Raw genomic sequence first — 20,380 nt, 5'->3', positions numbered from 1 at the left:
TCTCCTCCCACACTACCCTCCTCCAGGAGGCCGCCCCCGTCCAGTCTCTGGGCAGGGGTCCAGGGTGGGAGAGGCGGGCCCAGAGCAGAGGCGAGAAGAGCATCCCTGACTCCACTTAATCCCAGGGACCCTCAGGTCAGTGCAGGGGGGAGCTGAACCACAGTGACAGCAGGACCTGAAGGCCTGGGTGAACCAAAGGGAAAGTGAAGCCCAGGGTGGGGGTGGGGGGATTTCCAAACTGTCCCTGCCAGAACCTGCAGAGGTCTCACACACACACACACACACACACACACAGATGCACAAAAGCCAAACAGGAGTCATGCAGAGGGATGGGACACCCAAGGGACACAGAGTCTCCCATGGGGGGAGGGGACACACACACACACACACACACACACACACACACACTAGTAATACAATCGCTCCAATGTCACAGGACATACATACACACAGAGAGGAAACCCCAGCTCCGGGACCTCACCCCCAGAGACACTGAGATACACACTCGCATACACAACCGGGCACACGGAGGAGACCCGGGCTCCGGGAGAGACTCTCCCCCGGAGAATCGGGGACACAAGGATCACGCACGAGCGGAGACCAGGACCACGCGGGAGACCGAGACCCTGGACTCGGCGACACTCGCACAGGGACGCCCACGGCCCCTGAGAGACCCAGAGCCACACGGACACCCTGGCGGGGTCTCGGGGATCGCGGAGCCCCCCGCCCGGCCCCGCGCCCCGCGGGCCGCACTCACCGGCTCCGGCCGCTCGGCTGCGCCTTTGTTGTCCGCGCCGCTCACAAAGGCGCCGGCGGCCGCCCGCACCTCAGCTGCCCCGGCGGCCGCGGGCGCCCATGGCCGGGCCGGCCCAGCCCCGCGCCCCAGCCGCCCGGCCCGCCGCCGCCCGAGCCAATGGCCGCGCCGCGCGCCGCCCGCGAGGTCACGGCCCGGTCCGGGGTGCGCCCGCCGCCGCCGCCGCCGCCGCCGCCGCCGCTGCCGAGCGGCCTGGTCCAGCCGCCGCGCACAACGCGACGCGGCGCCGCCCCCGCCCGCCTGCCAGCCCGGCCCGCCGGCCTGCTCGCCGCGGCTGAAGTCACCGCTTAACCCCTGCTGGCCAGGCCGCCGCGCCCGGCGACCCCCGGAAGGCCGGGAGCTCCCCCAACCGGCCCCCACCCCGCGGCCGGAGGAGGGCTTCCATCCCTCCCGCCCACCCAGCGTCTCGCCACACGGGTGGGGAAACCGACGCCCGCAGGGGCTGGGGCACGACCCCCTAGGTCTCAGAGGGCTCCCCAGTCCTTCATCCCCCCCCCCCGTGTCCCCTACCCCTTCCCCGCTTCTCCCTTGGAAAGGTCCCGGGCCCGCGCCAGCCGCTTGCTTCTCCCTCACTTACAGGGGCTTGCCCAGGGCTACCCCAGAAGGGTGAGGGATGCCTGGGTTGGTCCCAGAGGAAAACCCAGACCTGCGATGGGCCCCCACCGAGCCCCTGCCGCAGAGAACCCTCCTGACGCCTTACATCAGCCCTGCAACCCTGGTTTCCCGTAATAACCTCAGGAACCATGATCCTGGCAGCCGCAGGCATTGAGGGCTTTGAACTAGCAACCACCCTGCCATGTAGCTCCATTTTCTTGATGAGGAAACGGAGGCTCAGACCTGTAACTTGCCAAAGCCCACGCAGCAAGGAAGTGGTGGAACCGAGATCCTAGCATGCCCCTCCCTTCCAGTACCCAAAGCTGCCAAACCCTAGTTACTCCCTCTTAGAATTCCAAAGAGGGCCTCCGGATATGATGCAGTTAATTACAGTTATCAGCTCATTAATTAAGATGATCCCTGTTGTTGTTAAACACTGCCCTGCTACCTCCCTATAAGCAAAGAAATTCACACTCACGCTTATCAGCAATTACTCCTGGCTTGATAATAATGAGTTCTGCAGCCTCCAAAGGGCACAGGTGTATGTAGCCTGGAGTCTGTGTTGGCCTGTGTTCGTTCTTTCCTACAGCCAGCAAAAACATTTTTTCTTTTAACTACTCCCTGTTTGGCAGGCACCAGCCTCAGGGGCTAGGAATGAAACAAGGAACCAGACCCCGGCCCTGCCCCCTCGGCTCTCCTAGCCTAGGAGGAGACACGGATAACAGGCCACTACAGTGCAGCGAGGCAAGCCACACCAGTCCACGCTCTCTGAAATCATCTTTTTTTTTTTTTTTTTTTTTTTTTTTTTTTTTTTTTTTTTTTTTTTTTTTTAATTTATTTATTTATTTATTTATTTTTGGGTGTGTTGGGTCTTCGTTTCTGTGCGAGGGCTTTCTCTAGTTGCGGCAAGCGGGGGCCACTCTTCATCGCGGTGCGCGGGCCTCTCACTATCGCGGCCTCTCTTGTTGCAGAGCACAGGCTCCAGACGCGCAGGCTCAGTAGTTGTGGCTCACGGGCCCATTTGCTCCGCAGCACGTGGGATCTTCCCAGACCAGGGCTCGAACCCGTGTCCCCTGCATTGGCAGGCAGATTCTCAACCACTGCGCTACCGGGGAAGCCCTGAAATCATCTTATTCATTGATAGGTTTGCTTGTTTATTGTCCATCTCCACACAAGAACATAAGCCCCATAGAGCTTGTCCTAAGAGTTGTTCATAAAGTCATCCTAACCCCCAAGCCTAGGGCAACCCTGGGCTCACAGTATGCAGCCAGTAAATGTTTGCTGAGCACTTACTACATTCCAGACATCATTCTAGGTACGCAAGAGACATCAGTGAACAAAACAGGCAAGGCCCCTGCCCTGCTGGATTGTCCATTCCAGGGAAGAATAAACAGTGGCCGTGACAGCAGGGAGGAAAGTTTCTGGAATGCCAGGCAAGCAGCAGGAACATCTTCAGAGGTCTCTCCAGTGACTTCGGGGCTCATGGTATTAAGCCTTGGACCAGAATTTAGATATTCGGGTCCTGCTGGCATAGAAAAAGTACAAGTCCCTGGACCTGCATTTGCAGCCTTTCAGACCTCTTCCAGCCCCCCTCCCTGGCTATAGTTGTTTCCCTCCTGGGCCTGAGCCCTCCTGAGTCCTCCAGTCTGGAATGCCTGCCCCCTGTTTGGTTGCACTAAGGTCTACCCTCCGTCCCAGACGATCAGAAGGCCCAGAATCTCCTGGAAGCCGCCCCACGTGGCCTCTGTTCCCCAACACCTCTCCCTCTGAGCTCTACAGCACTTCGTGCTTTGGTTAGTTGCTTCCGTTAGCGCTTTTGTTTCTGTTAGTTGATTCTGGGCATGTAATGACTTGAACTGTCTCCAGCTTAAGGGCAGCGGCCATACCTCAGGCCCCCTTTGTGCCCCCAGAGCCCAGCACAGGTTAGGGGCATACCAAGTGGACACCCTCAAACCCTTATCAATAGAAACTTCTGGATCCAGGGTTGCAAACTACCAGCTCATAGGACAAATAGAGCCTGCAGAAGCATTTTGTTCTGCCCGCAGTGATTTTGTTATTGTTAATTAGCTACCAACATTTAACAATTGAGAGATTTCCCATCCATTGCCAGATTGCTGGCTTCTCTTAACAAATCTGATGATCTGGTAATGCCAGGCCCCCATGGCCACACTCTATAGGCCCCAAGGAGTGGTGGCCCCTTAGAAAGAGCTGTGTCCTTCCACTTGTCACCATTCCTCCCAGTCCTGTGTCATCCATTTGACCTTGAGGCCCCTCCTCTGTGAATTAGTGTTTTCATTTCATTTTCCATCTACTTTCTACTTATACTGTATGAGAAAAAAAAAAATCACATCATGAAACACATACTCGAGAATAAATGAGCCTGCAGCCCTCACCTTCTAGGTCAGGCCAGGCCCCAGCCCAGCCCAATTCTCCTGCATTCTTGCTCTCTCCACCATCTTGCTCTCCTGACACGCATACACACCTTCTCTCTCGCCTGCCCAGCCTCACATGCTAAGCTCCACAGCACGAATGAATGTACAAGGCGTTTCATTGGGTTTTTGCCTATGCTGTTCCCTCTGCCTGAAACGCCATTACTGCTGCATCCCCCAGACGCTGTGGCTTTTTGATGCTCTCCACATAGATTACACCTTCTCAAGGATCTGTTCTCTAGTGCACCAAGACTGGGCTCCTGGGCTCCCATAGCATCCTACGGTCCCCTCCTCCATGCACCCATCCTACCGTGTTGTGTAGGGTATTTGCCCCATGTCTTCCCCCGAACTGTGAGTCCTCAGGAGCTGGGACTCCGCTATCTCATTCATGCTGGGATCCCCAGCACCTGGGACAGAGCCTGATGGAGCATAAGCACGAGACAAATATTTGCTAAATAGTTGAACACATGGGTTTCAATAGGCACAAAAGGAACAAAAAGGATTTCTGGGAACGTTTCCATGTCCCAGAACATTCAATTAACCAGAATGTCCTCCTCGCTGAGCATTCTGGTGGTGCGGGATCTATTGTGGGAGCATAATCGTGGATGATACATCTGGATGGGACCGGGCCTCTGTTCTCCCTGGTCTCTCCTGCTGACCTGGGAAAGAGGAAGGGAGGGAGGGAGGGCATGGTGGTATTTTCCATTGGTCACAGAGGCTAAGTGACGTCGCCAAGGTGGCCTAGCAAGCTGGTTGCAAAGTGAGGATGGGAACCCGGGGCTTCTGCCTCTGCCTCCCAGCCTGGCCCTGCTTCCGTCGGCCCAGGCTTGTAGTAGGTCAAAAAGGAAGAGGGTAGATGGGAAAGTGGACTTCCCAAGTCCAGCTACCGCCCTTGCACAGGCAGTATGAATGGAGGGTGTGCAGAAAGCAGCTAGTCCTTATTATTTCCTGTATCGTCAAACCAATCATGAACAGGCCCTTATCTAAGAGAGGCTGGATCGCATTTTGATTATGAATGAGGACGACGTGATCTGTCCTACCAAAATGAAACTCTCCTTTAGCAACACTCCTGTCCCTGTTCAGTAGGACGGGCATTTTGAAGGCAGCTGGGATGCACTGAGCAATCTCCCCACCACCTCCCAGTTTCCTCATAACTCAAGACCTGCCATTTGTGGGGAAACACACAGCTAGAGGTGGTTTGGGGGGCTCAGGTGAAGAAGGAAACTTGATTTTCTGAGCTACCACTTTACGGGCCCTGGTGTAAGGGAGAGGACAGTCTGAGCAGCTCTTTCTCTTGGGGATGTAGTCTCAAAGTTCTCCCAAAACAACCATTGGGGGTGATGGACACTCTTGTCCAGTGGGCTGGACACAGACACAGGACAGGGCTCTGCACCCCACGCTCTCCATAGGACCCTGAGAACAGCCTTCAACCTCTTCCACTTGGTCCCAATGCCTGTAAAAGAGCAATAATCCTTTTGCCCTCTTCTATCCCATAGGATTTTTTTTTTTTTAAACACCTGCTGGTTCATTATGTCTCAATTTTTTTTTTTTTAATTTTATTTATTTATTTATTTTTGGCTGTGTTGGGTCTTCGTTTCTGTGCGAGGGCTTTCTCTAGTTGCGGCAAGTGGGGGCCACTCTTCATCACGGTGCGCGGGCCTCTCACTATCGTGGCCTCTCTTGTTGTGGAGCACAGGCTCCAGACACGCAAGCTCAGTAATTGTGGCTCACGGGCCCAGTTGCTCCGCGGCATGTGGGATCCTCCCAGACCAGGGCTCGAACCCGTGTCCCCTGCATTAGCAGGCAGATTCTCAACCACTGCGCCACCAGGGAAGCCCCATCCCATAGGATTTTGAAGGGATAGAAGACTAATATAGTCTAACAGAGATTTTTCAACATCTCACCAACAAAATTAGATAAATATGCTATTTGATACTATATTATCATAAACAATCATAAGTATTATTGATGAGAGGCAGCCTAGTATAGTGGTTGTCAAGAGTTCAAACTCCAAACACTGTTGGAGAAGGGAATACAAATATGAAAAGGGAGAAAAGTAGAATGAACCCTGTGGTGTTGGACTGGAATTGGAGATTTGGGTGTGAGCTCATAGCTCTGTCCACCAAAAGGGCCTGGGAGCAGGGACACCCAATGACAATGAACACACTTAGCAGTCAGGTCATGGTTTCTAAATACCATTCTCTGAGACTTCCCTGGTGGTCCAGTGGTTAAGACTCTGGGCTTCCACTGCAGGGGGCATGGGTTCCATCCCTGGCCGGGGAACTAAGATCCTGCATGCCACGCAGTGCGGCCATTACCATTCTCTGTTAAAAGGAACCAGAGCTCCTTGGAGAAATGGCTGATTCCAGAGGAAGCACAAGCTGTGCCTGAAACATATTGTTGGGCCAGAAATTAATAAATTGCTCAAGAAATGACGGAAACATAGCAAAAGGACACAGAAGCCAACTCAAAGAGGCTTCCACTAGCCAAATCAAGGGCAATCTGAGCATCAAAATAAATGATGATTATAAGGATTTACATTCCATTAAATACAATTGGAAACCAAGAGTTTATACTGATATAAATAAGTAAATGAATAAATTGAAAGCTAGGAATGCTATTCGCAGAGTCTCAAAGTACTTCCTCACAAAATACTTATTAACCACAAAGGGGGAAAGAGCAACTTTACAGTAGAGAAACTTGGCAGTTACCTTCTCACTCAATTGTCAGATTGTCAGATTGGGTTACCATGACCAGCTGGGGGATATTTTGACATCATGAGTCTCCTGATGTGATTCGCTGAGAAAGACACAATATCACTTCATGATCTTCCTGCCAAATATGCACATCTCACATAATCACAAGTAAACATCAAACAAACCCAAATTGAGGGACATTCCTCTAAATGTCTTCTAAAGTGCCAAGGTCACAAAAATCAAGGAAAGACCAAGGAACTTTTCCAGATTGAAGGAAACCAAAGAGACTCGACAACCAGATGCAGCATGTGGTCTGAACTCCATCCTTCTCCTGTAAAGGACATTATGGGGACAATCGGCAAAACTTGAATAGGGTGTGAGGATTAGGTGGTAGAAATGTATGATGTGAATTTCCTGACTTTGATGGTTGTATCATGGTTGTATAAGAGCATGTCCTTGTTTGTAGGAAACACATACTACATATCCAAAGAGAAGGAACGTCACATCAGCAGTTTCCTTTCAAATGCCTCAGAGGGAAAGTCGTATTGTACTTGCAGCTTTTCTGTAAGCTTAAAGTCATTTCTAAAGTCAGATGGCCCGTGCTAATATAGAGCAAGCTGCTTAATTCTCTGAGCCTCAGTTTCACTATCTAGGTGAAAGTAATAATACCTACCTTATGAGGTTGTTTAGAGGATTAAATGAGGTAATATTTGTGGACTATTTAACACAGAACTGGGCTCATGTATATATTCCAAAATTTTGAAAAGCTACATAATTTTTCTTGTTCTTTACGCAGCTCCCTTCCCTGGGAAAGAGCCAGCATATGGAGTAAGGTAGCAAATTCCAGGACCTAGGGGGTCAGGTAGGAGATGAAAATGGGAGAAGCAGGCTGAACATGACCGCTGACACTATGTCTCAAGGTTGGAGGCCTGGAAAGCACTGCCCCAGATAAAAGGGGCAGTCACCACCCAGTTCTAGAAGATGAGTCACTGTGTACTATGAAGCTTTCTTATTGTTTTTCCCAAGAGAAGCTAGAAATCCAGATTTCCATAAGAAATCCCCTGATTTTTAATATTGACAACTATTTCAAATTTTAAATGGACCAATAATTTGTGAGCCAAACAGGCTCCAAGTGCCAGCAGCAGGAGTTCTGAAAACTTGTCCTGAACACTTAGAAACACGGAACGCTCCTGTGGATTGACAGAAAAAGCTCCAAACTGCTGTTCACAGTTCTTCTGCCGCTCTGACAGAGCCTCTGAAGAGGCCGGACTGGATGTGCCAGGACGCGTGCCCCTCCACGTGCCGTGACAGCAACCTATTCCCCAGTGCACTTGATTGGACAACAGGGTGAACAGCTGACAAAACTGGGCCTATCTGCTCATCTCACCCAAGAATTTGGCATTGGAGAGCTGAGAGGCTGAGTCAGTCAAATGACCACAGACGCTGAACCTGAAAGATGGTGCAGAGCCAGAGCTGGCAATCATGCTGCAATAAACCACAGCCAAGTTCAAGCTGAGGTTCTGGGAGATCAGAAACGCCATAGAAAAACAAAAACACCAACAACAACAACAAAAAAAGTAAAGTGAGAGAAAAAGACAGTGAGGCAGAGATCACCAAGCCCTAGCAAAAATAATAGCAATAATAATAGCAGATTCTTCCATAACACTCTGTACTGGGCTCTGTTTAATCACTTTCATGTATTAATTCATTTAATCCTCACAGCAACCCTATAAAGTAGGTACTTTTATCCCTGTTTTGCAGATGAGGAAACTGAGGCACAATGATATTCTGTCCTAGCCTTGAATGTCCATCTGAGTGAACTGTTGTGTCCTTACAGAGACAATCCCCCTTCACTGCACTCACCTGAGTGGATTTTTATTCATATGATAAAAGGAGAGTGGTGCCCACTGCCCATGGCTACCATCTTGGTGCAGGATGAGGGGGGATTCTGGGACCAATTCATGTATCCAAACATCCTGCTCTAGCCTTTCTGTATCTCCCAAAATGGAAAAGATGAAACGGAAAAGGGAAAAATCGCAGCCTGGGCCATCAGAGGCAGCTGCAAACATGTAAAGATCCTCTGCCCATCAGCCCATCCCCACCGGCCCCGTGTGCCAGCCCAGCCTACACTAGGAAGCCAGCTTCACCTACTCCTTGGGGTATCTGCAGCCTCCGCTGGGGATGAGCAGGCAGAGGACTTGGGGCTGTCTGCGGAGCCAAGGGGAGGTTGGATTTCTCTGCCTGGGACCTGGCCGAGGAGCCAGAAAGGACAGAGAGACAAGGTCTTCGCTTCCTGGCATCAGGTTACTGCCCCTACCCAGGGCTCAGGGTGCCAGGCAAGCCTCCCAAGCAATGAGAGTTGCCGGTCAGCTGACAGCAGACAGAGTCCAAAGCCTATTCTAGAAGCTGCCGTAAGAATGAAGAGGATATGGCACCGGCCCCTGGGGAGGGGGAACAGAAAGGGAACCCGGCAGACCCAGTGAGCCTCCAGCCTTGCCAAGCAGACCAGGCTGGGCACTGGGGACCCAACAGAAGGTCTCCAGGAGAGAAGGTCCTAGGCCTGGGGAAAGGGAGGCACAGCGGCTGCCAGCCTGACACTGCAGTGACACTCCAGGGAGGCCTTAGCCCCTGTCAGCAGGAGGGCCTGGCCGTGACTGCAGCCTGGCACCGGCCCCAGAAACCTTCAGCATCCCCCGGTTTCACCGCCCAGGGCTGGGAGGTTCCATAAGCTCCCTGGTCTCCCAGATGAAAGACGCTTTCTAAGAGTCATAAAACCGTCCCCACTGGAAACAATGGGCCCTTATCCCGCTGTGTCCTTCACATAAACTCCCATTAGCAACGCACCAGAAGCTGCAGGCAGGAGTTTTATAGACTGGATTTTTGGACCAGCCCCAGCGTTCATTAACATCTACTCCCTCGCCCTCCGTGGAGACTGCACAAATCACTCCCCTTTACAGAGGCCCACTGTGTGCTTGGTCTCCAGAGAATCCTGCAAGGAAGGTGGTTTTGTCCAGTTTTATGAATACAGAAACAGACCCAGAGAGGTTAAGTGACTTGCCCAGGGTCACACAGTGGGAGAGTAGAGGAGTGGGGATTTAAATCCAGAATCTGCTCCTTCCCCACTACCCTGTGGCCTCGGGTTAAGATCACCCAAGAGATTAAGCCAAATGGGTTTCCTAGGTTTTCTCCTGGAAACAAGCAACTTCTGGGACCTCAAAGCCTTCACCAGGATGGTTCTGTTCACCTACACAATATGTCAGCAGAGACACAGCCGGCTGGGATTCCCAACACATCAGGGAGGGACCTGAGCCCCTTCCCTCGGATGAAATGCAGAGTCCCTCACCGTATCTCACATTCACGCTCACAAAGGCTTTTCACCCCATTCCTCCCGGATGGCCACCAATGATAAAGCCAGCCCCGTTTACTGGGCAGTAAATCCCCCTTTACTGAGGGATATGCCAGGCCCTGTGCTCTTCATGTATGACCCCATTTACTCTTGCAAGAACTCTGTAGAATGGCTGCTTTCAAGATCCCCTTTTTTTCACATGATGAACTTAGGCACAGAGAGGTAAGTAGGCCACCTAAGGTCACACAGCAAGTAAGCAATGGATTCTAGGTCTATCTGACTCCAGCTACCACACCTCCCCAAAACATCACAATGTGGGGTTCAGCAGACACTCCATCCCCACCAGCCCAATCCCACAGTCCTGGCTTACAACTCTGGGTGTCACCCTAGATGTGTGGAAAATGACAACAGCTGTCACTTCTAAATCCTTTCATCATCTCCTGTCTACCCAACAATCCTCAAGGCTGATGTTGCAATTCTTATTTTGCAGATGAGGAAACTGAGGCTCAGAAAGGGGAAATGTCTTATTCAAGGTCCCACAGAGCTGGTAAGTAGGGATACCAGGGTTTGCACCCACTCTTGTGGGTTCCAGAACCACTGCTTCCTACAGGTAAACCAGCATGATAGTTAAACCAGACCATCCCAACAGCGTCTTGGCGTATGTTGGGCTGCATCCCATAGGCCTGCCAGCCCTGTACTAGCCCAGCCTCAAGACCGAAGAAAGAGCCTGGAGTCAGCAACAGAGACGTTAATGGTTTAATTGATGGGGGAGCTTACATGTCTGAAACAAGGTCCTGGAGCGACACCCTTCCATGCGCGGCGGACGGTAGGCAGGACATGGCCGCCGTCTTTGCTTCCAGGGTTTGGGGGGAAGAGGTTACTAGTTATAGGGGGAACTTACATCAGGATGGCTCATCGGTTACCAGGGAAACCGATAAAATCGGAAATCTAATCTAAAGATTAGAACAATCACTAGCTGGGCCAGGGGGCAAGTATGTAGACATTTACAGATTAGGCTCTATGATTAAGAGGAAAGGTCAGTCCTGTGAGTAGGGTGTAGGTGAAGCAGGGACTGGTGTAGCCGGGGATGTGTGGAGAGCAAGAGAACAGCCATCTTGGGTGGCCTGATCACACAGCATACATTCAACTAATACTCCCCAATTAGGTGCCTAAGGTTTTCCTGGCACTGTTCCAGGAGCTGGGGGTAGAGTGGTGAATAAGACTGCCATCCTCAACCCTCATCAGCCCCATGGGGGACCACCAGGGACCCCCTGACCACTTATGGATGCTCCCCCTAGAATTTCATCCCTAGCCTCCCCCTGCTGAGCCCCCAATGCAGGGATTCATCCCCACCTCTGCTGCCCTTGGCTGCCCTGCCCTCTCTCAGCTTCTGGGAACTTTCCAGATAGCCTGCTCCAGCCCTGCAAAGGCAGTCTACAGCACCTGGTCTCATGGTTGATTTCACCCTAAGACGCTTCATAACCAACTCCTAACTGGGCCAACCAGAGAGGCAGCTGCGTTGGCTCAAGCTCCCCCGAAAAGCCCTCAGACCCACACACCCTGCCACCAGATGGCATGGCCAGCACCCTCGGCCCCTTTGTTGAGATGATTAGCTCATGGACTGCCCCACCCTGAGAAGCTGGCTCGGGGCCCGTCCTTGGTCACCATTCCCCTATTACCTGCTGCTGCCCAGAACAACTTACGGATGTGCATGGTCGCTAGTCAGTGCCAGGCACTGTTTTAGGTGATCTGAATCATCATCGTCTTTATCATGCTCATGAGCACTGTTATTATCACAGCTAACACTTACTGAGCACTTTACTACATGCCAGGCACTGGGCCAACTCTTTACCTGTATTACCTCATCAAATCTTCACAATACCAGGAGATAGGTACAGTTACCAGCCCATGCAACAGATAAGGAAACTGATAAATAGATAAGGCCATAGCACCCCGGGTACTATATTGCCTAAATTGTCTGTCACCCCTGCTATACTATCATCTCCCTAAGGATAGGAGGTCTGTTTTGCACAGAGTTGTATCTCTAGAATGTAGTGTCTGGCACAGAGTGGACACTCAATAAGCAGTCTTTGGATGGATGGGCACATGGATAGATGGATGGATGGACAAATGGATGGATGAATACAATTGAAAAACTACAGGAAAAAAAACCACTCACCCCCTGGGTGAAGCAGGAAGAAGCTGGATACGGTTTCTCTACTAACTAGAAAATCCCCCATCCAGGATTCCAGGAAAAGCAGAGAAGATTGTGCTGATTTTTGGGGGAAGGAAAAAAGAAATGTCTTTTGGGTAATGAGCTTTGAGATAGCAGCATGTAGCCTTATCAGGCAAGTTCCCCCTTCCCAGAAACCACCACTTCGCCAGGGAATTTCATCTGCTCCATCCCCAAACGCACGTCTCTGAGTCAGGGGCAGCCATACGATGCGCCATCTCAGTGAGCTACCTGCCCTGTGGCTCCAGGGCTGGGCCGAGGAATACAGCTGTGCCAGACCCTGGGCTTTGGTTGAAGTCAGCTCCAACCCTTTCCCTGGGTGCGCTCTCGGAATTCTGCAGCACCCCCCAGGAGCCTTGAGCTTTAGGGGGCTCGTTCTCTAGTTCATTGGAGAGATCTCACCCTGACCCATGAATCCTTATACCTTATGAATTCTGATCAGTCGTTTGAGCCAGCCAGCCAGATGTGGGGGTGAGGTCACTGTGCAGCAGGCTGCCCGCCTCCCCACTATGCCCTGGCTGGAGCCTAGGGTTCCCGGGGGGGTGAAGAAACCCAGCGGCCCCAGGAGAGCAGGCATTGAGGCATGTGGCCCAGTTTTGTAGTTTCCAGAGCAACTTTAAGAAAGAGGAAGAGGAAAGACTAGAACTAGGGCCATATCATCCCTATCACACCTGGAGACATCCGCTCCTCTGCATGGAATGTGGCACTGAGATCCCGGACAAGGCGTCCTGTCATTCTGGAGCCACGAGGGATCAGATGGCACTGGTGCCAGGGACCTGTCCTCTCTTTTATTGAGCATCTACTATTCGCTGGGCCAAGTGCTCTGCCTGGGAGAACTCATAACCCTCATAACTTCTCAGTGAGTTCAGTATTATTATCTTCCTTTTCTTTTTTTTTTTTTTTTTTATACAAAGATTTTACTTTTTTTTTTTTTTTTTTAATTTATTTATTTATGGCTGTGTTGGGTCTTCGTTTCTGTGCTAGGGCTTTCTCCAGTTGTGGCAAGTGGGGGCCACTTTTCATCGCAGTGCGCGGGCCTCTCACTATCGTGGCCTCTCTTGTTGCGGAGCACAGGCTCCAGACGCGCAGGCTCAGTAATTGTGGCTCACGGGCCCAGCCACTCCGCGGCATGTGGGATCTTCCGGGACCAGGGCTCGAACCCGTGTCCCCTGCATTGACAGGCAGATTCTCAACCACTGCGCCACCAGGGAAGCCCTATCTTCCTTTTCAAATGCAATAACTGAGACCAAGCAGCCTGCCCAAGTCCACACCATCAGGAAGGACAGAGCTGGGACTTGAACCCAAGTCTGACCCCAACGTCCATACTTTTTCCACAAACAACAAGGTGGAAAGGGCCTCAGGCAGCCTCTCCCCTGTAGTCAGACAAACACTGGCACCCTGGGTTTATTCCAAAAATCGGCCCGACAGAGTAGGAGCGGGTTTTTATGGAGCTTACTCCCATCTTTGCCAGTCCCCATGTATCAGAAGCAAATGAGAGCCTCCCCTGCATTCCTGTGGTCCCGGGGCCACGTGGGGAGGAGAGAGAGCTGGCAGGGAGCTCAGAGGGCACCTCGGGGCCATCCATTCAAGCAAGTCAGACACTTTCAAAGCTGGCAGGGCCCTTAGGGATGATCCAAGCCAAACCCCTCCTTTCACAGAAGGGGAAACTGAGGCCCAGAGAGGGCAAAGGATTTGCTCAAGGTTGCACCAGGCATGAAGAATGGAGTGAGAGAAGTGGCAGCCTCCTGGCTCCCAGCCTGGGGTCCCCTCACCCACCCCAGCCAGTCTCAAACAAGCCAGGATATTGGAACCTCTCTTATCAGAGAGAATGAATGGTTATCAGATTTAATGCCGACACTGCTCAGGAGGAAAAGCAGGGAAGAGGGAAAGATGGGGAAGGAAGAGGTGGGCAGAAGTGCGACCCAACCCCGGTGCGTCCCTCCCTCTGCTGGGGCATCAGACGACTCTCTGCAGTGGCTGAGCTGGGCTGAGCTGGGCCGGGAGGAGGAATCAGGGTTACCTTCAGGGCAGGTCCCAGAATGGCTCAGGAGTGCGCCCTGTTTTCCTGTCCCCCTGGAACAAGGACTGCCTCTGCCCCTGAGACAAGGGGGGATGGGGGAGGGGCGGTCCCTCTCATTCTGCTGAAGGGCCACGTGGGAGAGGCCTGAGCAGGGCAGCCAGGGACTCACCTCATGGCAGCACCGCCCCACCTGCCTTGAACCCACCTGCTAAGCTCCTGGGACCCTGCTCTTGGGAGTCTGACCCCCTTGAGGCCAAAGGGTCGATGTCTCCAAACCCGCTCACTGCTCCAAGCCTGGGTACCCTGGGACATCCCCATCCCCAAGGAGCTGTCCCTCATCGTGATGGGGGGTTCACTTCTGAGGTCAAATCCCTGCTTCCCCACCTACTGGTCCTGTGACCTCAAGTGAGTGTCTTCACCTCCCTGAGCCTCAGCTTCCCTGCTGTAGAGCCGGGCTTGTGTTCCTGCATCCCAAGGTGGTGGTGGGGATTCAATGTCAAGGCTGTCCCGGGCACAGAGGGGACTGGAGATGCTGCTTGGGTAATTACCTCTCTTCACACTAATTGTCTGCATGCATAATGTGTCAAGGTTTGCTGTTTTGTTTTGTTTTGTTGTTTTTTGTTTGTTTTTGGCCACACAGTGCGGCTTCAGGGATCTCGTTCCCCAGCCAGGGATTGAATCCAGGCCACTGCAGTGAAAACCCAGAATCCTAAGCACTAGGCCACCAGGGAACTCCCTGTGTCAAGGTTTTTAAGGCATTCCCAGCTGTGACTATAATTCACAGCCCTCGGTGAGATCACAGGAAAGCAATGATCAGCTCCTACACCCAGATAGGGGTGACCCAGGCCCCCAGGGGCTGAGGGGCTTGCCCAAGGTCCTGTAGTATTTAAAGGCAGAACACGACCAGAACCCATGTTTCTCAAGTCCCACCGCAGTGCAGCCCAGCCCAGAGGAGCCAAGTAGGAAAAGCTTGAAAGCTGGGGTCAACCAAGCTGGACCCTGGCCCTGGCTGCACCGTGAACTCAGCATGCAACTTTGGATGATGTGAGCTTTCAACTTTCTGCTGATGATTTCAGTGCCATTGGCCAGCTGTGTGACCCTGGGCAAGTGACTTCACCTCTCTGAGCCTCAGCTTCCTCATCTGTGAAATGGGAGCTCTCAGAATGACTGAACAAACTATGGCATGCGGGCTGCCTGACTCAGAGCTTAGCCGGTGGTGAGTGTCCGACAAATGGAAATGGAGCAATGGTGGCAGGACCAGTAGTCAATATCGCTGTTAATATCATTATTATTATCAGGAGGAGAGGACAGAACGGAATCACCCTGGGGGCCTCTTGCCCACGTGACTGTCCTAGGGAGGGAGCCCTGGAAGGAGACACCAGGGACTCTTCTCACCTTCTAGGTGGTAGGGATGTGAATGGGGCCAGACCAGTCACCACCCTGAAGCTCCCAAAGTCCCACTAACTGAGGAGACCCAGCTGGAGGGCTGGTCGCATTAATCCCAGAAGAGCTCAGCCCTCAGGGGGATAGAAGAGAGAGGGTAGTCCCCAAACAAGCCTCAGGAGACCCTGATTCAGGGACCAAAAGCTGGGGAGGCAGCTTCACTCAGACACTTCTGCCCCAAACGTACCAGGATCCTCTGGAGGAAAAGCTACCCAGAGGAGGGGCCGGCCTGGTGCGGCACACACTCTGTTAGGAACCAAGAGGGAGAGTCTGACTCTCTGCCATCTCTTAGCTGTGTGACCTCAAGTAGGTCACCTCACCTCTCTGAGCCTTGCCCCTCTCCCAGAAGGTCAGCCGGAGGGGCACACAATCATCTAAATTCCCCATTCCAACCTTGGCCTCACCATGCCCAGCGGGACTCCCCACCCCAGGAAGCCTCATCATCACCCAGCAGCGACCAAGTCACGGAGCTAAGGGCTCAGTGGGGCTCTAGAACCAGACTAGTCTGGCTTCAAATCTCAGCTCCCCTTGTTCAAGCTGTGAAATCTTGAGTAAGTTACTTAACCTCTCTGTGCCTGTTTCTTCACCTATAAACAAGAATGATAAGAATAAAACTTACCTCATAGGAGTGTTGGGAGGATTAAATGCGTTCGTACATGTAATATACTCCATTAGCAAAGCGCCTGGCACCAAGTAAGTGCCCAGCAAGCATTACACCGGCCTTCGCCGGACAGCGGTCACACAAACGAAAAGGCCGCCTCCAAATGCAGTGAGTTCTCCATCACCGGAGATATTCAAGCTGGGGCTAAACAGCCACCTGTCGGAGACTCACGGCCAGGACTGCCTGGGTGACCTTTCAAACGCTTCCAACTGTGAGTCCATGAAATCACACCCGTGAAATTGCGTGCAATGCATTCCCCCCTCCTAACACAGCCAGGATAGGATGAGGCGCGAGAGGGCTACCAAGGTGGGCCAGGGGCACAAACAGAGGCGCAGGCGCTGAGGAGCCAGGAAGGAGCCCTGGGCGGGGAGGTGCAGCTGATTCTGGCTTCCAGCCCCCGTTCCGCCACCAATTCACAACGTGACCTTGAGTCACTCCCTCTCCTCCAAGCCTCAGTTTTCCCAGCAGTAAAATGATGCCTTTGAACTAGGTGTCCTCTGAGGCCTTATCCAGCTGCAACTATCAAACTTTGTGACCCTAAGAAGGGAGTTGGGGAAAGTTCCCACCGCACACACGCCCCAGCCAGGCTCCCTCTGCATTCCTCACCCCCATGTTGCCCTGACCTGCCCCACAAGGTAGCCACAAGGGTCAAGGTCATGTCCACTGAGGCTCCCAGCGGAGTTCTCTTCCCTGAGTCCAGCACAAGGCATTCCAAGCCCCACCACCACCTGGGAGGGAGCAGGGTGTCCCTGGTCCTGGAGCCCAAGGATGTCAACGGCAACAGAGACCCAGACACACCCAGTGACCTCCAAAGTGTCCTCCTCCAACTCAGCGAGGGACAGAGATGTTTAAAAACCAAAAGCCTGACCTGGATTCTGTGCAGTCCAATTCCAACCAAGGAAGAAGGCAGCGCGGGTGATGGGGGCGGGCCCCAGCAGCAGGGAAGCGTCCCGTCTGGTCGTCGCCACAGCTGACAGGGCCAGCAGGAGCCCAGGGGTCATGTACACGGACTCCCCTCGTTGGGTGTGCGGTGGATCCAGGTGTGTGAGTCACTCACTTGCCAGACCTGCCAGGCGGGAGGGCAGGAGGACAGGAGGCAGCCCCTGGCAGCCCACAAGGAAGGGCTAGACTGAGTCAAGCCAGGCAGGGCAGGGCAAGGCTGGGCCGGGCTGGGAGGACCAGGAAGTTGCCAGGATGAGGAAGGGAGGAGGGGCATGAACAGAGCACAGGGGGGCCCTCTAAAAGGGGGTTCTGAGCAGAAGGGCTGAGCACTGACAGCTGCCTGTTGGCTCAGGAACGCGTGGAAGAGAACGTGACTTTGAAGTTGGAACGTTTCAGGTTTGAATCCCAGCCCTTTTCAGCGGCAAGCCCCAGTTTCCCACTGTTCAACTGGAGTAATTATAAGAGTCCCAGGATGACAGCGTTCTCATGAGAATTAAATGAAACTGTGTAAGGATAAAGCTGGAGTCCCGGCTGCCAGGGGACAGACAGACAATACGTTGATTCTCATCACAAGGATGCTTTTCAGGGAAGCAGGACGGCACACTCAGGGCTGACCCTGCCTGCATTCTCATTGTCAGTGTTAATCACCCCCCCAGATTTTCGTCAAACATCTGCTGAGCTGATTGAGAGCATGTGTATCTGGACATCAGGGAAAAAGTCATTTACCCACAAAGACTTACTCTGCCCTAACCATGTGCTCCTGAGAACCCAGGATGGAGTCTCAAAGGAGATCAGCCCCTGCCCTTAAAATGCTTACGGACAGCTTGCACTTCACACCAAACCTGACCCGGACGCTGCTCCACCTTCTGCTACAGGACACTGGCAGTCAAGCCTCAAGGTCTTAGATCAGGGCCAAATCTGGCCCTTCATCTGTTTTTGTAAATAAAGTTTTATTGAAACACAGGCACAGGCATTGGCTTATTGTCTATGGCTGCTTTGGGAGAGACAAAGACAAAATTGAGACAGAGACTGCAGGGTCTGCAAAGGCAGAATATTTGCTGTCTGGCCTTGAAGAGAAAGTTTGCTGATCCCTGCTTAGATGATGAAGATGATGATAATAATGATGATCCTGGGTTTTTGCTCTTAAACGTTTTATCCACTCCATGAATAACTTCATATAAGCCTTGCAAAAGTGTCTCCCCCTTTTACAGAGAGGGAAACTAAGGCTTCTGAGAGATCACTAACTTGCCCAGGGTCACATGGGGAGTGCAGTAGATGGATATTTTGAATCATGGGCTGATGGAAGCAGAAGCCTCTGGTGAGCACACAGGCCTGGGGCACAAATGGCTCAGCAAACCCTAGTAGGATCGGAAGTCCTGCCCCACGGGAGAGAGTAAACAGGTCCGGTTCACTGGATTCCCACCTGGGAGGCTGCCAACCTCTGGACCAGAGTCAGACCACCTCCTGGCTCCACCGGGAGCCAGCTGTAAGGTGGGCATGGGAATAGTGCAGAATGAAAGCACCTGGAACAGCGTTGGGCAGGCGGGAAGCCTTCTGTCATTTCTAGAGCTTCCTTGTCGTTATTATTGGGGCCTAAAGTTTGAGCAAAAAGAAGGCCATGGAGGAGTGGCCCCTCCATCCACAGAAGTGGCAGAAGGGGAGGGCTCTCCCTTCCAGAGGGCCTGGCCGGGGTTGGGAGGGATTGTTCCTGGTTCCGGGGGTCTTGAGACGAGAGATGCTGTCTACTACCACCTCCCTTGCCTCCATTCCAGCACCTTCCCTCAGCTCTGGCCGGGGAGAGGCTGCACTCTCGTTCCCGGAGCCCCACCCCAGAGGGCACCGCCTTCACCCACCCAGAAGGAGGGCCTGGGCCTTGCTTCCCAGAAGAAGCAGCACCAAAGGTCATGGAAGGAGGGCGGGAGGGGCCAGAGTCACTCTTAGTGCTTTTCTTTGGAAATCTGAACCACCACCCCACACTCCCATATCTTCTGAAAGGTATAAAGGCATCTCTCCTGCTCTCTGGGGGTCTCCTCTGGCCCCTGCTCTCCCCACCCACCCCCAAGGCCCAGTGGCAGAGGAGGGGCTAAATACTAGTTGAGAAAAAACCATGAGTTCAGAAAAAACTCAATACATCTACCTCCACTTCTTTCTCCCAAACTGTTGGTCCCTCCACGAGGTTAGGGGAGCCTTGCTTTCCGCCATCCACACCGTAACTGGTTTCCTGAGCAATGCTCTGCTAGGTGAGGCTGCAGGCCAGCATTCGGGAGGCACCTGTTTGCCAACAGTGGCTATGCTTACCCACAGCAACTTACTTAGTCGCTGAGCCAGTGCCCCAAGGAGCCCCTCCCGACACCAAGCCTTAACTCCTAGTCTGCTCTGCCATCTGTGCAGGGCCTCAACAGCTGCATGCCAAGCTTTCCACTAACTGAGGAAAACTGTGATGTAAACCCAGAATCTAAGCGCCCTCTACATGCCAGACCCTCTGCCCCCTCCCCACCATAGGGAGGGGCTGGGTCCTTTCCATCCTTGAATCCTCACCAACGTCCCTCCTCCCCCAGCACCCAGCACCAAAAGATGCTCAAAAAGTCCTGCAGAGTGAATGAATCTTCCAAGCAGCTCTAGAGCAGTGTTTCTCACCTTTGGCACTGCTAATGTGTCGGACCGGCTAACTCTTTGTTGTGGGAACTATCCTGTGCTCTGTAGGATATTTAGCAGCTCCACGGGTCTCTAACCCCTGGATGCCGGTGGTACCCACCCCTCCTGGTTGTGTCAACCAAAAATGTCTACAGATATTGCCAGATGCCCTCAGGGGGGCCAACTGCCCCCAGTTGAGAACCCCTGCTCTGTAGTCATCAGTTTCATGTGACACCTGCACCAACATCTAAAGAAAAGAGACAGGTGTTATTACCCATTTTATCACTAAGAAAACTGAGGTTTCATAATATCCAGAGATGTGTCTCACGTCAGTCAGTTAGTGGCTCATAGTCACAAAACAGAAGTTGGAAAAGGTACAAGTCACTCTACTGAGGGGCCTGAAGGATGAGTGAGGATGCTGGGGCAGAGGCAGGGCTAGTCCAGGGACCACCAGCCCCAGAGGTTTTGAAAGAGCAACTGGATGACACTCCTTTCTCCCATACCTGCAGCCAACTGGCCTCCAAAGCAAGCAGGTCCCCAGGCCAGGTCAAGGTGTCAGCCTAACCAG

The 20,380-nt window shown here is 52.8% G+C and overlaps 1 protein-coding gene across 6 annotated transcripts in view; it reads right to left on the bottom strand.

The window, feature by feature from the left end:
• Positions 1-17,314, bottom strand: part of ARHGEF10L (Rho guanine nucleotide exchange factor 10 like) — a 160,361-nt gene extending 143,047 nt beyond the window's left edge. For 5 of the 6 annotated variants that reach the window (XM_059914762.1, XM_059914825.1, XM_059914788.1 and 2 more), the window contains exon 1: positions 758-860. The gene's annotated coding sequence lies outside the window, so the exon portion shown is untranslated. Of the gene's footprint in view, positions 1-757; positions 861-17,104 lie in introns of those variants that run through there. The other variant, XM_059914797.1, reaches the window with a different exon arrangement.
• Between the last annotated feature and the right edge of the window lie 3,066 nt (positions 17,315-20,380).

This window comes from Balaenoptera ricei, chromosome 1, assembly GCF_028023285.1.
Source record: "Balaenoptera ricei isolate mBalRic1 chromosome 1, mBalRic1.hap2, whole genome shotgun sequence".
NCBI lineage: Eukaryota > Metazoa > Chordata > Mammalia > Artiodactyla > Balaenopteridae > Balaenoptera > Balaenoptera ricei.
This window is presented reverse-complemented; position numbering and strand designations above follow the sequence as displayed.